The sequence below is a fragment of the Leiobunum rupestre genome, chromosome 1, assembly GCF_980474605.1.
Source record: "Leiobunum rupestre chromosome 1, qqLeiRupe1.1.hap1, whole genome shotgun sequence".
NCBI lineage: Eukaryota > Metazoa > Arthropoda > Arachnida > Opiliones > Sclerosomatidae > Leiobunum > Leiobunum rupestre.
The window spans coordinates 6,892,442-6,908,633 of record NC_143384.1 but is presented as its reverse complement, the minus strand read 5'-3'; the positions used below and the strand labels follow the sequence as shown (position 1 = coordinate 6,908,633).

At 38.3% G+C, this 16,192-nt stretch overlaps 1 protein-coding gene across 27 annotated transcripts in view; it reads left to right on the top strand.

Annotated features, from left to right (window-relative positions):
- trol (terribly reduced optic lobes) overlaps window positions 1-16,192 on the top strand; it is a 261,569-nt gene that overhangs the window by 43,876 nt on the left and 201,501 nt on the right. The window lies entirely within an intron of this gene.

Sequence of the window (16,192 nt, the reverse complement as noted above, 5' to 3'; positions counted from 1 at the left end):
GGTGCTCTGACATGGTGGAGAAGTGGCTAGCACTTCAGCCTTACCGCTAGAGGAGCCCGTATTTCTTGTGGCAATGGGCGAAAGCTCTGAACCACTCCTGCGTTGAACCATGGGCCAAATAATGATAAATCCAGGACATGACTCTACGCGAAAAACCCGTCCAATAGCGCTAACACCCGACCACTATTGCCCCCTATTGGGAAAAACGCGCGATCGCGGACCTACGTCATTTTGGGGGCATATTTTTTAGGGGCAGTTTTCAAAAATAATACACGTGGTCGGCGTAGTAAATATCCTGGAATATTTATTCACAGTTATCATATCTAGTGTGGTTATTAAAGTAAGTACTTATTTTTAAACGTACTAAGTTCATAATTAGTATAATATATATAATTATATAATACTTTCCTAGAATAGTTAAAATTAATCTAAAACTGAGAGGCCAATATGGCAGGATTTTTGAGTAACAACCGCCACTTATTTTCGAATTCCGATTTAGTCAACACAAGATGGCGTTCCGGAAACCGGAAATTTCTGCTTGATTTTGCTCCCAATTTTTTTTGTTTGCTCCTTTTTCCCCGCTACAAAAATGGCCGCCTGTTACTTTTGGTGGACGACCAATTTAGTACGTGTGAAGGTACCAGAGTCATGTCCTGGATTTATCATTATTTGGCCCATGGTTGAACATGGAATTTCGTTCCCGTCTGTTAGGGGGTATTCTTCCTATTTGTTCGGTTTTCTCTTCCCAAATAAATGCAGAGATTCTATAGCAATAGTTATTGGAGGGACGAAAGGGGTTTAAAAGACCCGCGCGTGAGGCAAATTTTGCAATGGAGATTATAATCATATTGGTTATTATTATCAGTGGAAACATAATTGCTTTGCATAACATAACGATAAGTATGACAATTATTAAATATGTGTAAAACGAAATATACTATTCAGTTCTTTTACAAGTCTAAGCATTTTTTGGCAATAGAGCCAAAATTGCTGTTTTCGTATGCCTTGACTAACCGTTTCATAAATAATTAAATTTGTGACGAATGATACTATTGAGGATTATGGAATCGGGAGTCCTCGAAACGATTGCGTGTTGTAATTTCGAGCAAACCTTCGTCAGAAAATTTCAGGGCAATGAAATTTATAGAATCAGTGAAATAAAGATGATGAGTTAGCGCCCACAGACCAATTGTGGTCCACCAATAATTGTATAATTCTGACCCGCGTTAAGTTGGGATAATAACATGACTAAATTTGCCCACCAACGCAATTGTGGAGGAGTTATTTTAATTTTGAAGGCGCCATCTGTTAAAACACCGGATAAATAAAAAACGGCCTCTTTTGGCGTTAACGACTCCAGTGAATTGATCTTCCCCTTTGTGAAAGGTATCAGTCTATTTGTCATTGCCATAATATAACTTGTTAACTAAACTATTAATCAATAATTCCTTGCTATGGGACATCAGGGTCTGAAAAACGTCACCAATGAGATACTAAGAACATGAGGGTTATGGGGAGCCATGTTTAAAAATCAGCTCAACATTGCCATTCCTCCCAAGTAGAAATAAATACGTTCTTGGTATGGAAGAATCAGCCTTTAAGAATGTTTCTATAAAATTAAAATTACCGGGACTATAACTCTTTTCGCCACAAGAAATGGCGCCACGTATAAAAGAGAAAGTAAAAGCTAAATTTTTTTGGTCTGTCTGCCGGCGCTCTTGTGGGAATGAGAGAGGATTACCTGCGAATCCGGCTGGAAGTAATGATTTGGAAGAAGAGGCTCTTCCGAGAGGATTTTCGAGACTTCGCAGCTGGAAAGTCATTTTTTTAACCCGAACCTCTTGTTATATAAGCTTGGCTTTTTTATTCGCTTTTTATTTTCGCCCAACCAAGCGAAGTGATATAGAAATCAGCTGCGAATAAAATGTGCGGAAACCAAATACCTCGTTTTTTGCAAAATAGGATTGAAACGGCGCCACCCGCGCATCCGGCCAACGCTGGCGATTTTACAGAAATCTTGAATGCCAATAAAAGATTGTTTCGTCTTACGGGTACGCGCTTCTCAGTTTCTCTGGAACTCGGCTTATCTCTGATACTGCGAATCCTTCGTCAAAAATGAAGCTCGTTATTTTGAGAATTTATACCTTTTTTTCTTAAAAATTGTTCAAACAAACCCAACTTTTTGATAAAAATTGTTCTTTTTGCATGTGGTCGTTAAAGTAACGGAATTTAGAAATCCCAAACTGAAAAGGAAGTTGATAAATTAAAATTAATTTAATGTTAGCACTTTCATCCTCATAGGTGATGTTTATTTAATCACTTCTATACATGTATATAGAAACAGTGGCGTAGCGAGGTTTTGTGGCGCCATGAGCAAATCTCTTAAATGGTGCCCTTTTGCTTTAAAAATATATAAAATGCCACTTTAATCGTTAACAAAAAGATTTGGCGCACCCTAATGAATGGCGCCCGGGGCGAATGCCCCACGTGCCCTCCCCTCGCTACGCCACTGTATATATATAGCCGGAGTGAAAATCTTCCTCATTGGGGTACTTGTAGTAAGTTTCGCTAATCACACCGATTCCTTACTGCAGACTTTTACGCTTATCCGGATTGACGTCACACTGCACACCGGTTTTAATGGACTATCATTATTGGTCCACCATATCGCTACAGTTAGTTTTTATATAATTTCGATTGTTTTTAACCAAATAATATCGTTTAAATTCACTAAATATCATTAGCACTTTCGTTAATTAGTACATTTAAATATTATTCCGACTTTCTCTCCCGGAAAGCATAGCAGACGCCATTTGTAACTTTTTTAGCTACATACGTCACTTAACTCAATTTGTTTGTCTTAGAAACCGGATTCTTTTCGATAAGTGGTACTGAACGCATCCTTAATAAGTTAATAATCAAGATTGCCATAGTACCTGGAAAATCCGGAGAACGTGGAAAAGTCCAGGAATTTTCAAATGGGTGTTAAAGTCAAGGAATTAATTAATTTTGGTTGCTAATGGAGTAAAATTAATAAAATATAGTTTAAGGGGTTTTATAAATTTTGGCTTAAAATATGTCTGGGAAAATCTCTGGAAATGGTCAGGGAAAACGTAGAAAAATTAAGGAATTGAAAAATGTGTCTTACAGTTCAAGAAAAGTCATTAACTTTAATTTTGGATGCAAATGAAAAATGTTTACTAAAATATAGATTAAAGGTTTTCCAAAATTTTGCTTAAAATATGTCTCGGGAAACTTCTGGAAATAGTCGAAGAAAAACAGGCAGTCCTGATATTTGAAAAATCTATTACATTCTTTTAGTTTAACTGACCTTCACCTTGTACTAGATCTATTGAAAAAGGCTTATTGCTTATAATTGGGGCTATTTTTTCATTGGCTTTTTACACTCATTTGATTTTATTGCCGGAACTTACCATCTAAAGTCTTTTCCCCCAATATTGATTTACGGTGTTATTCCTTTACAAATGCTCTTCGACCTTTTCAAATTGCACTCGTGGCCTCGCTTTGATGACTTCCTCATATTTAACCTTTGAAACTAAATGCCGCTGAATACGAAAAAGCAAATGAATGTCTAAAACGACGATATTAATAAAAGTACTCTTCATAATATTTAACGAAACATAAAGATAATAAGCTATAACCAGCTAGATGACACGATTAATTTTTTTCGACGACAGACGTCTGTCTTTCTTCCGGTACGCGAAGTATTTTAATAGGGCCCGCGATGTAACAACCTGTTACGAGCACCGCTCAGCTCATAACGAAGGCTTTTAACTTCTTTTAACGAAATTGAGCCAGAAGGATATGAGATTAATGACATTTTTAACTCTCAAATGAGTGCGGAATGAGAGGAGTGCCTGTTTTTCTTCTCAAATGAGCACAAAATGAGCGCGAAATAAGATGAGCGCCTGTTTCATTTCTAAAATGAGCGCGAAATGAGAGGTGCACCGGTGAAACTTTAAGAATAAGCGAGAAATGAGAGGAGAGCCTATTTCACTCCTCAAATGGACGCGAAATAAGAGGAGCGCCCTATTTTTATCACAAATGAGAGGAACGCCCTATTTGCATCTCAAATGGACTCTCAAATGAGAGGAGCGCCTTATTTGCATCTCAAATGGACTCTCAAATGAAAGGAGCGCCCTATTTGCATCTCAAATGGACTCTCAAATGAGAGAAGCGAACTATTTGCATCTCAAATGGACTCTCAAATGAGAGAAGCGAACTATTTGCATCTCAAATGGACTCTCAAATGAAAGGAGCGCCCTATTTGCATCTCAAATGGACTCTCAAATGAGAGAAGCTAACTATTTGCATCTCAAATGGACTCTCAAATGAGAGAAGCGAACTATTTGCATCTCAAATGGACTCTCAAATGAAAGGAGCGCCCTATTTGCATCTCAAATGGACTCTCAAATGAAAGGAGCGCCCTATTTGCATCTCAAATGGACTCTCAAATGAGAGAAGCGAACTATTTGCATCTCAAATGGACTCTCAAATGAGAGAAGCGCCCTATTTGCATCTCAAATGGACTCTCAAATGAAAGGAGTGTCCTATGTTCATCTCAAATGGACTCTCAAATGAAAGGAGCGCCCTATTTGTCTTCAAATGGACTCTCAAATGAAAGGAGCGTACTATTTGCATCTCAAATGGACTCTCAAATGAGAGAAGCGCACTATTTGCATCTCAAATGGACTTTCAAATGAGAGAAGCGCACTATTTGCATCTCAAATGGACTCTCAAATGAAAGGAGCGCCCTATTTGCATCTCAAATGGACTCTCAAATGAAAGGAGCGCCCTATTTGCATCTCAAATGGACTCTCAAATGAAAGGAGCGCCCTATTTGCATCTCAAATGGACTCTCAAATGAAAGGAGCGCCCTATTTGCATCTCAAATGGACTCTCAAATGAAAGGAGCGTACTATTTGCATCTCAAATGGACTCTCAAATGAGAGAAGCGCACTATTTGCATCGCAAATGGACTCTCAAATGAAAGGAGCGCCCTATTTGCATCTCAAATGGACTCTAAAATGAAAGGACCGCCCTATTTGCATCTCAAATGGACTCTCAAATGAAAGGAGCGCCTTATTTGCATCTCAAATGGACTCTCAAATGAAAGGAGCGCCCTATTTGCATCTCAAATGGACTCTCAAATGAGAGAAGCGCACTATTTGCATCTCAAATGGACTTTCAAATGAGAGAAGCGCACTATTTGCATCGCAAATGGACTCTCAAATGAAAGAAGCGCCCTATTTGCATCTCAAATGGACTCTAAAATGAGAGAAGCGAACTATTTGCATCGCAAATGGACTCTCAAATGAAAGGAGCGCCCTATTTGCATCTCAAATGGACTCTCAAATGAGAGAAGCGCCCTATTTGCATCTCAAATGAACTCTCAAATGAAAGGAGTGCCCTATGTTCATCTCAAATGGACTATCAAATGAAAGGAGCGTACTATTTGCATCTCAAATGGACTCTCAAATGAAAGGAGCGCCCTATTTGCATCTCAAATGGACTCTCAAATGAGAGAAGCTAACTATTTGCATCTCAAATGGACTCTCAAATGAGAGAAGCGCACTATTTGCATCTCAAATGGACTCTCAAATGAAAGGAGCGCCCTATTTACATCTCAAATGGACTCTCAAATGAAAGGAGCGCCCTATTTGCATCTCAAATGTACTCTCAAATGAAAGGAGCGTACTATTTGCATCTCAAATGGACTCTCAAATGAGAGAAGCGCACTATTTGCATCGCAAATGGACTCTCAAATGAAAGGAGCGCCCTATTTGCATCTCAAATGGACTCTAAAATGAAAGGACCGCCCTATTTGCATCTCAAATGGACTCTCAAATGGACTCTCAAATGAAAGGAGCGTACTATTTGCATCTCAAATGGACTCTCAAATGAGAGAAGCGCACTATTTGCATCTCAAATGGACTTTCAAATGAGAGAAGCGCACTATTTGCATCTCAAATGGACTCTCAAATGAAAGGAGCGCCCTATTTGCATCTCAAATGGACTCTCAAATGAAAGGAGCGCCCTATTTGCATCTCAAATGGACTCTCAAATGAAAGGAGCGCCCTATTTGCATCTCAAATGGACTCTCAAATGAAAGGAGCGCCCTATTTGCATCTCAAATGGACTCTCAAATGAAAGGAGCGTACTATTTGCATCTCAAATGGACTCTCAAATGAGAGAAGCGCACTATTTGCATCGCAAATGGACTCTCAAATGAAAGGAGCGCCCTATTTGCATCTCAAATGGACTCTCAAATGAGAGAAGCGAACTATTTGCATCTCAAATGGACTCTCAAATGAAAGGAGCGCCCTATTTGCATCTCAAATGGACTCTCAACTGAGAGAAGCGCACTATTTGCATCTCAAATGGACTTTCAAATGAGAGAAGCGCACTATTTGCATCGCAAATGGACTCTCAAATGAAAGAAGCGCCCTATTTGCATCTCAAATGGACTCTAAAATGAGAGAAGCGAACTATTTGCATCGCAAATGGACTCTCAAATGAAAGGAGCGCCCTATTTGCATCTCAAATGGACTCTCAAATGAGAGAAGCGCCCTATTTGCATCTCAAATGGACTCTCAAATGAAAGGAGTGCCGTATGTTCATCTCAAATGGACTATCAAATGAAAGGAGCGTACTATTTGCATCTCAAATGGACTCTCAAATGAAAGGAGCGCCCTATTTGCATCTCAAATGGACTCTCAAATGAGAGAAGCTAACTATTTGCATCTCAAATGGACTCTCAAATGAGAGAAGCGCACTATTTGCATCTCAAATGGACTCTCAAATGAAAGGAGCGCCCTATTTGCATCTCAAATGGACTCTCAAATGAAAGGAGCGCCCTATTTGCATCTCAAATGGACTCTAAAATGAAAGGAGCGCCCTATTTGCATCTCAAATGGACTTTCAAATGAAAGGAGCGCCCTATTTGCATCTCAAATGGACTCTCAAATGAGAGAAGCGCCCTATTTGAATCTATGGACTCTCAAATGAGAGAAGCGCCCTATTTGAATCTCAAATGAACTCTCAAATGAGAGAAACGCCCTATTTGAATCTCAAATGGACTCTCAAATGAGAGAAGCACCCTATTTGAATCTCAAATGGACTCTCAAATGAGAGAAGCGCCCTATTTGAATCTCAAATGGACTCTCAAATGAGGGTAAAATGAGAGGAGCGTTTATTCTCTCTCCCAAATAATCGCGAAAAGAGAAGCGCGGAATTAGTTTCTGAAATGAGCGTGAGCGCTACGTGAGAGCTGAGAGGCTCTTTTAACAAAATACCCGCCACTAGTCACACCTCCTCCACATTCTTTAAAGGTGTTAATGACTTTCATTCTTTCTCATTGCTCAGCGCGAGAGCGGTGAGAGAGCGGGAACCCAGCTGCGGCGATTAATATTGTTACAGTCTCACTCGCGGCTAATTGTATGTAATTATATTTTAACGAAGTTATTTTACACTTTTGACCTCGAGGCGTTTCTCTCTTCTACGTCTTTATTGGTATATGAAGCAAAAGAGCCTCTACAATTTATAGACCAACATAAGCTTTAAAGCTATGTATATTCCTCGTGCTTGAAACCCTTAGGAAAATGGCGGATCAAATTTGATTCCGAAATTAAAATCAAAATTTGGCATATCCAAATTCTTCTTTGAATAGAAATTGAAATCCAAATTGTGTTATGTTTCATCTCAATTACAATGTATGAAATTCTACTTTAACCCTATGTGATCGGTATTATTTGATCCAAACTGATTTGGATTCCAGTTGGATACAAATTTGAACATTGTATCAAGTCTTTTTCGACAAGGAATCAACCATTCGCACATTATATTTATTAGTTATAAAAAGGGTCCCTTTTATTAATTTTTGAAGTGTAATTGTGAATTGCTTTTAAAATCAATGTTAAGTTAAAAGGAACCACCTATGGACTGCATTGTAAAGGATGATAAAATTAGCGAATTAGTAGATTAGTCCATTATGAAAAGGGATAATAAAGCTAAACCCTAAACAAATTTGAATAATGGACTAATCTACTTATTCGCTTTTAAAATCAGTAAGCACTAACTCGAACCTTTGCTATAAGTATTTTTTTGGTTTTACTATTGCCAATTCCAACTAGCCCAAATGTTACATCAGCATTTTTTTGGATTGAATTAAAATTATATTTTCTTGTGATTTCAATTTTTGAAAATACCAATTGATTGTTTGCCCAGTTTGTAGATTTTTATAGTCAACACCAAATTCAAGAAAATAATTTTTCCCAAAATATTTCCTCGTGTGCAGTTACGTGTTGATTTTAACCTATAACAACTTTCAAATTAATACTTAAGAGCTTTTAATTATTTTTTGTGTTGCCGTCGATGTAAATCGATTTTGTGATTACAAAGTGGTCTTGTTTTTAGTGACTTGGTGAAAGGGTCGTTTGGATTGAAGCGGTTAAAACTTAAAAACAGTTGTTATTACAAGTAAAAACCAGTTGGAAGTTTGACCCAAGTTTGACCCCGTCGCGACCCATCGTGTCTGACATATTGGCCGCCTGTTTTCGAAGCTAATGAGATTCTATTGATGGCTGCCAAGACTGTCTAGATATCGTCAATTTTGAAAGGGCAAAATGAAAGCAACAGAAAAGCGCTTCTACAATTTTTGGATCTTAGTCGGTATTTTGAAAAGAGCATCTAGCATTCGGGAATTATTAGAGCTCAATTTGCGATAAACAAACTGGAACTGCATGAGGCGAAGAAGCCTCTTTGTATACCACTTAGAGGAAAAATGTCTGGAAAGTGTTATATTTCACGGTAGCCGGGGCTAAAAACGGTTCGCGTTACCCGTATAAGGGCGCTTCGATGAGTGTTTACGAAGATAACCACCAGGAGGAGCTCTCTTCTCATTCCATCTGTTTTGCGTCCGATATCTCGTATTGACGTTCAATAGCGTAACCATAAGTTCGCTTCTTTTCGCCTTTGGATATTTTCGATAAGCACCTTTTTAATTTTTTTGGGCACCCGAAGTTCATTGCGAAAATGTTTCTATTTCGTTTATAACGACGCAAGTTTTGAAAACTCGCGTCTTTATAGCTCTTTAAAATTACGGCTACGTCTTTGGGTTTTTTATTGAGATAGCGTAAAAATTGTCCAAGTTTGTTGAACTCGTGCCATTGCTTTTTTTTTCGATTTTAGCGTTTCCATAGAGACGTATAGGCTAGCGCCATTTTGTTTTTATTTTTTGTTCGTCAGACGTTTAATGGCTCGTTGACTGACGCGCATGCGTGATTTCGCCTTTTTGCAGAACCACGACTCGATTTAAAAGGGGCCTTTTTAGGTTTGTTTTTTTTCTGTTCCGGGAACCTTTCAGCGCCGGCCCGATTGCAATGTCTCTCTCTCTCTCTCTCTCTCTCTCTCTCTTTGGGCGCCAGGATGATATCGTCAATAGGACATCCTTTTTAATGATCGCTTTGGACCATTTCTCGTGAACGGACGATTAAGTTGCGGTCTTCACTTTTTTAAAAGGGTATCAATCATATCAAGAGAATGTCCCGCGTACGATTTGCCCCAACGGAACCCTGATTTGATTATTTGCTATCTATTTCCGCTAGCAAGGATTTAAAGTAGTTTATTTGTTTGATGACCAAAACGTGTTTCCCGCCTTTCCTTGATATCAAATCCTTAGCTAAGGTTGAAACGAAATCTGAAAAAAATATTAAACAGTTATGGAATTTCAAATAGTAATAAAAGTCTAGGAAATGTCATAGAATTTTAAGCACTAGTAAATAAAGTCGGGGAAAAGTCTTGGAATTTCAAGATTTATTAAGAAACTAAATGGTAACTAAAGTATAGGTTGAAAATTGCTTTAAGTCGTCAAGGAAATATTTAGGGAATGATCAGGGACAACCTAAGAATATCAGGGAATTTGCATCTGAAGGAACTGTGGCAGTTTTCGATAGTTAGTGTATCTTCTTAATTAAGATTGAAAACAATTTACTTGAACAAAGTTATTACAAAGAAATGTTATCTCACTTAAGTGTATTTCAGTACCTCTAATTTTAATTCCTTGATAAATAGTACACGTTTCATGGCTGAATACTATTCTAAATTTAATTGTAATTTAATTGTAGTTTCCAATAAATCGTTTTCTTAAAAAAATCAGTATATTGGTTTAAATTGTAATTAATATGATTAAATCACTATTGGAATACTTGTATCGGGGTTGTTTTGGTTTGATCTGATTGTGGAACTTTATAATGCAGCAGTTCGGTGAATTGCAGAACCACTTAAGCGTTTTTAGTGTAGTCTTAATCCTTACCCCGTTCTTCGCGAGCCTGTCAGTACCAATATTTTTTTGTATTGTTTGAAAATTGTGATAAATAACTCAAGGAATTCCACTATATGCTCATAAATAGCTAAAATAAATAAGTAATACATTCAGATTATAAATATAGGTTCCAAGAAGAAAAACGTTTTAAACCACCGCTATACTATAACTATTCCGAAGTATTCGACTGGTACACTTCACTTTGGCTACTTCCAATAAATGAACCAATTTCATTGAAGGATAAACGAAAACTACTTATTTTCCGCGTTGATAAAAAAGCTCCTTTTTTGGCTCGATAATTCCTGTTGGCGGTGCCTGGGTGTCGGAAATCTACTTAAAGAGTTGTGTGTTTCTACTCGACATAGCCTTTGAAAGAGAGTGGAAATTAATTTATTTCTTTATTGGGGGAGCTTTATTCGGCCGCGACACAAAAGCGAGGGAAACATTTGCAGGAAAATAAAAGAGAAAGTATTGAAGCAGTTTACGCTTAAGCTTCTCGCCTCTTTTACTATTCGCTTTGTTAAGCTTTTTCGTTTGCACCACGCGTTCGATACGCCTTTAAATCGTCGCGTCTAGGATAACGAAAATTCCCGACTAAAGGGGGCACCCGTGTAGGGGGGGGGAGAGACGACGCTAGAGGGTGTTTTCCCCTTTTCCCGAAATTCTCCCTAAGAGGCGCAGCCCCCTTTCGGTCGAGAGGCCAAATCTCACCCTTTTTCGGGGCTGAAAAGCTATGATCCCCTTTTTCGCTTCCCCTCGTTTGTCTTCCCCCCTTTTATCATCCCCCTTTTTTGCTTCCCCCATCCATCTCGTTTATGTTTTTGTATCTTCGCGAAGAAGGCGACCAGTGGGGCGTAATCGAGCTCGATTTTTTTGAGTAACGGAGTTTTGTCGATGGATGTTGGTAGTGTCTTCCATCCACTCGCCCCTCCGCGGTCGCCATTTCGAATGGATCGTCTTTTTGGTTGAATATGCGCGTAGTCTCTATCCTTCTTCGAACTCTGGCTCGAAATGACCCGTTGAAGCCCGGAGCGCCGAATGGCGGGGAAAAGAGCCCCGAAATGGATGGATGAGAAACAAAAGGGGAAATATGTAAAGCGTGGATGTATCTCTCTGTCTCTCTTAAAAGGGAGATTTCGCTTCAGGCGGAGAATTGGATACGTTCACATTTCTATACTTTACTCTTTTTTTGTCATTTTATAATTAGATTTTTCCCGTATTTGGCGAACGTTTTAGCCTAGGAATCTTGATGCTTAACTTAGAAGGTTGACGTTGCAATTAATCGATAGTAGCAGAAGTATATTATATATCTCTTACGAGATAAGTATTCCTATCCTGTTAATGTTATTCGCTATATTCCCCATGTTGGAGGCGTATTCTTTATGAAGTTACATTTTGACCTAGGCCAAAAATAAAAGTTTTTTTTATGAAACCATTTTTATACATAGAAATAGCTATACCCATAATTCCCAAGTGCAATTTATCGCGTGAAAAGACGGGGCTGGAAATTAGCTTTTATTTGACTCGATTTTATCATTATTTTCACAAGGAAAACGCCCTCAGATTCTGAGCGCTATTTCGATAACTTGGGTGCATTTACTTCTGTTTTACCGAGGCTCTCGAACATTTTTTCAAAACACGTTTGACAAGATAAACAGTGAAGGGCGAAACCGTCATATATTGATTTTCTAACACTATTTCATCAGGAAAATATGGTTTATTAATAGGTTAATATCCTTACATGGTGTAAGTTTTCATTTTACGTGTTTTATTGGAGTTGTAGATTCGGTAAATTTTGAGGCGTAATTCGAAGATTCATTTTTATTTCTCATGACCCTGATGGATACTTATCTAGTAAGAGATATGTTATAAACATCTAATAGACGCATTCACATATTGCCTACAGGGAAATATGCAAAAAGGGGTGAAATCCATCCGAGGTACCTTCCCATTTATTAATGCTTGAGGTAGATGGCGACATTATAAAGTTTATGAAAACTAAACTTTTTTAAAGAGTTATTAATTAATTACTAAATTATAGTACTTTACAAAAATTATAAATTTTTAATAAGAATCTAATTTAAATTAACAATTAGTTTTAACAGTTGTTAAAACTCTCCGTTATAGATGGCACTATAATAAAATTTTAAACTATCAAATCAGGTAAGAGAATTTGGTATTTTAAATCTCGACAAAACCGTTCTCCACTAAAAACTGAAAACTTACAACCAATCGTTAAAAATCCAAATTAGGACGTCATGTTGCTATCAGAGCGCCATCTACTAACAAATAACGCCATCACCACGTTACCTCGGATGAATTTTACCCCTTTAAAGTCGTCTTTGCCCGTTAAAAATAATAAATCGATCTATAGTAGTTATTAATTAAAAAATCGCAGTTGGTTCAGTGAATTCGACGATTGACGCAGAGGGAACGCAAAACTGTAGTCTACCAAGGATCCTATATGTTAGAAGGAAAGGTACCCCTCCGGCCAGCCCGTGTTTTCAAAACGACGGCAGCGCCGTCGATATTAAGAGAGCCTCTAAACGTGGGACGTCTTGTTTCTATTCCCTCAAGGACAAATTTTGGCGGTGCTTCCTCCATGTTTTGTCCTTGACGGAATCTAAAGACCGATTCTCTATCGCGGATGACCCACCGACGGCACTGCCATTTTTCGTCCCTCGCCACATATCCTTCTAACATATAGGATCCTTGGGTCTACCAACGCACTAGACTGCCCCGGAAAACGTACAATGTACCGCCCTTGAAATTGGAAAAGGGCGCCAAATTGTTTTATAAGGGGCACAAAAAGGATGCTGATGAGGGAGCGCCAAATTGAGCATCCAAGCTGTACCCCCCTTAATCCAAAACGTTCCTACGCGCCTGTAGATTTCGCAGAATAAATCTTCGTCTAAATTCCTAAAAGTTCCCCCCTACACGTTTTTGAGTGTCAACCTTAAACTGTCTATTCCATTAGAATTAGCGCAAATAAAAATAAAAATAATAATTTTAATAATCAGCTAGGCTAAGGTGGGGTGGCGCAGTGTTTAGCACTTTCGCCTCGAAGCAAGTGGAGTCGGGTTCGATCTGTATGGAAACTGGGAACCACTTCTAATGCGTAGAGTTTGCAAGTTCCCTGCCCACTGGTTAAATTGGTTTTTCCTGAGTTCTTCGGTTTCCCCTTTTCATATAAACTTGTAGAGGTTAAAGGTAAAATTAGCCCTGATACCACAATTTAACTTCTAATTCTAGTGTCTATATTTTATTTATTTTTGGTCTTGTGTTTCATTTTTCTAATTTTCTTTTCTTTTCTTTTGGATTAAAAGTATTAATAGTTGTTCTTAATTTTAAATTTACATTTGTTATAAGTTAAAAATCTTTTGCGTACATTTATTTGTAAAAGAGGGCTATAAGTCGCATGAAGACTTGGCCCTCGAATATCCAAATTCAACCCTGACTTCACAAATTTGAATTTGAATTTTTAGGGAGCTGTTGGCACGCGTGGCATGAATGGCTTGCCACCACCCTCCAACGCATTGTGACCCGGTTACCTGTTTAAGGCATTAAAATTCGCTAGGTGACTTAGGCCTAAGGTGGTGCCTTGGCTATAGCCTAGCTGATTATTATTATTATACCCAAGAGGGTTATTTTCCTTGTTAAATTTACGAATTCCCATTTCGTAAGGTTTAAATAAACACCTTTTAATTTTGAATATTTTCATTGTAATTTGGTTAAAAACATTTTCGTGTTTATCTTCATTTCACAATACCATAAGTAACATAATAACAACAAGTATGTCACTTGAGAAAAACTATCACCGAACTGATTTTCAGAACTATTGCGCAATCTAGGTTTACATCTCAGCACAGAGCCCCCTAAGGTTTAAATATGCCGAAGCCGAATAAACTCCTTTCAAAGATAATAATACGCTATTAAGTTGAGTGCGAGTCCAAATCAGATTGGCGACAATGTCAGCGTCGAAAAACGTTTCCGACAAGAAATTAGCATTAAAACCATAGGAAGTGTCAAACATCTTGTTATGTTTCTTATGATCATACGTATGTAATGAAATAGTCTGTATACAATGTTTTCTATTGTGTATTATATAATCACGATGTTTTTATTTTCTAGCAAACGGTTTGTCAATACATTATTTTAATTCAAATATTTATCGAAGTTATCAGAAAAAATTAATTGCTTTAAAGTGAAACGTTTATCTCTTTATTTATAATTTAAATTTTAAGAGTATGAAATTGAAAAACTTTGCATACATATTTTGTGAATAAAGTTATTAATTCGCATATTCCCCGTGGAAAACGTATTTGGTGATTTTTACTTGTTTGAGATAAAAATTAAATTTTGTGTACACCCTCATTCGCCTAATACTTGACAACTTGACACTACACTATTACCGTTAAACCGAACAAGTTTTTATGGAAAGGGAAAACCGAAGAACTCGGTAGAAAATCTCTTTACCATCAGCCCTCGGGTAAAAGTAAAAGTAACGGTTACTTCTCCGAAGATATAGAAAGTTATGGCTCGCGCCAGTAATAAACTGGATCCGAAGGAGAGCATATTTTCTTGACGACTGGTTTAAAGTGTCGCAAAAAGTTGAGATTTCCATTTCTAGGTTTCGCGGTACGCCGTCGTCATATTTACTAAGAAATAAAAATACCGATATCTGTATTTCATATTATTACAACGTACAGCGTAAAAATAATGTTGTAAGATATTAAGAGCTGGTCTTTTTGGTATTGGAAGGCGACAGAAGTCTCCGAACTTGAACGGACGTTAATGCATTTACGAGTGTGACCTACATGAGCGCGCGACCATCATAAATAGAAACTTCACAAAAGGGTTTCGGCCGCGCCTGCCGACACAAATCTCTTTCCCTTCATAACTCAAACCCTGAGGCCTCTCAGCGAGCATGACTCCTGAGAGTGTCCCCCATTCCAACCCCCTGGCGGCGAAAAAATGGAATAAAAAATAGTAGTTTAAAGTAAACGGAATCGAAATCTGAACTCTGCTCTTTGAGCCCGCTTCTCCGAGGATGGAGATCGGGGAGGCTCAAGAGCCGCGGGTGAGGATGGTGATGAGGAGGACGGTCCAGACTAGCCGGCGCCGGACCCCTGTCTCGCTTTACGCCCCCCCTTCCTTTGCACCCGATAAAGAAAGCCGGGAAATGGATGGGAGCCAAGAACGGACTAGCTCTTGTTTAGTAAAATCTGTACGTGGTCGATGTCTCAGGGCTGCCAAAGGGTGGCGAACAACCAGCGGCCACCACTGATCTGACGCTGTATTTCGCCCTCTTCTTCCTGACTGCGACGCATTACCGAAGGTTTCGAGATTTTTGCTTAAATTTGCGAGAATAGCTTTCGTCTCATTTCGTCAAGCTGGTCGCGCAAATAGCGTCCAAGGACTTCTCAAATCTAAAGACTCTACTTTCCGCGTAGACTTATCGATTCGACGGCTAGAGTGTTTCGAAGAGATTAGCGGCAAGGGCCATCGTAACTACTTGAAATAAAATGACTTGTTGGTTTTAAATATATTTTAAAAATTATGTCTAAGAAGATTATGTGATAAAATGGAAAGTTGTTCTTGATGAAAATGTGTGTTCGAAATATTTGAAATGTCTTTAACCAAAGTGAGCCACTTGGATCGATTTAGGTCAAAATTGGTATTGCCCAACATTAGGGTATCAAATTATCATGGGGCTTTGTTCGCACCCAACATTAGGGTATCAAATTATTACGGTGACATATGACGCACCAAACATTTTGGTATCAAATTATCCCGGTGAAATTGGTCGTACCCTACAATACGGTATCAAACTATCGCGGGGGCATTGTT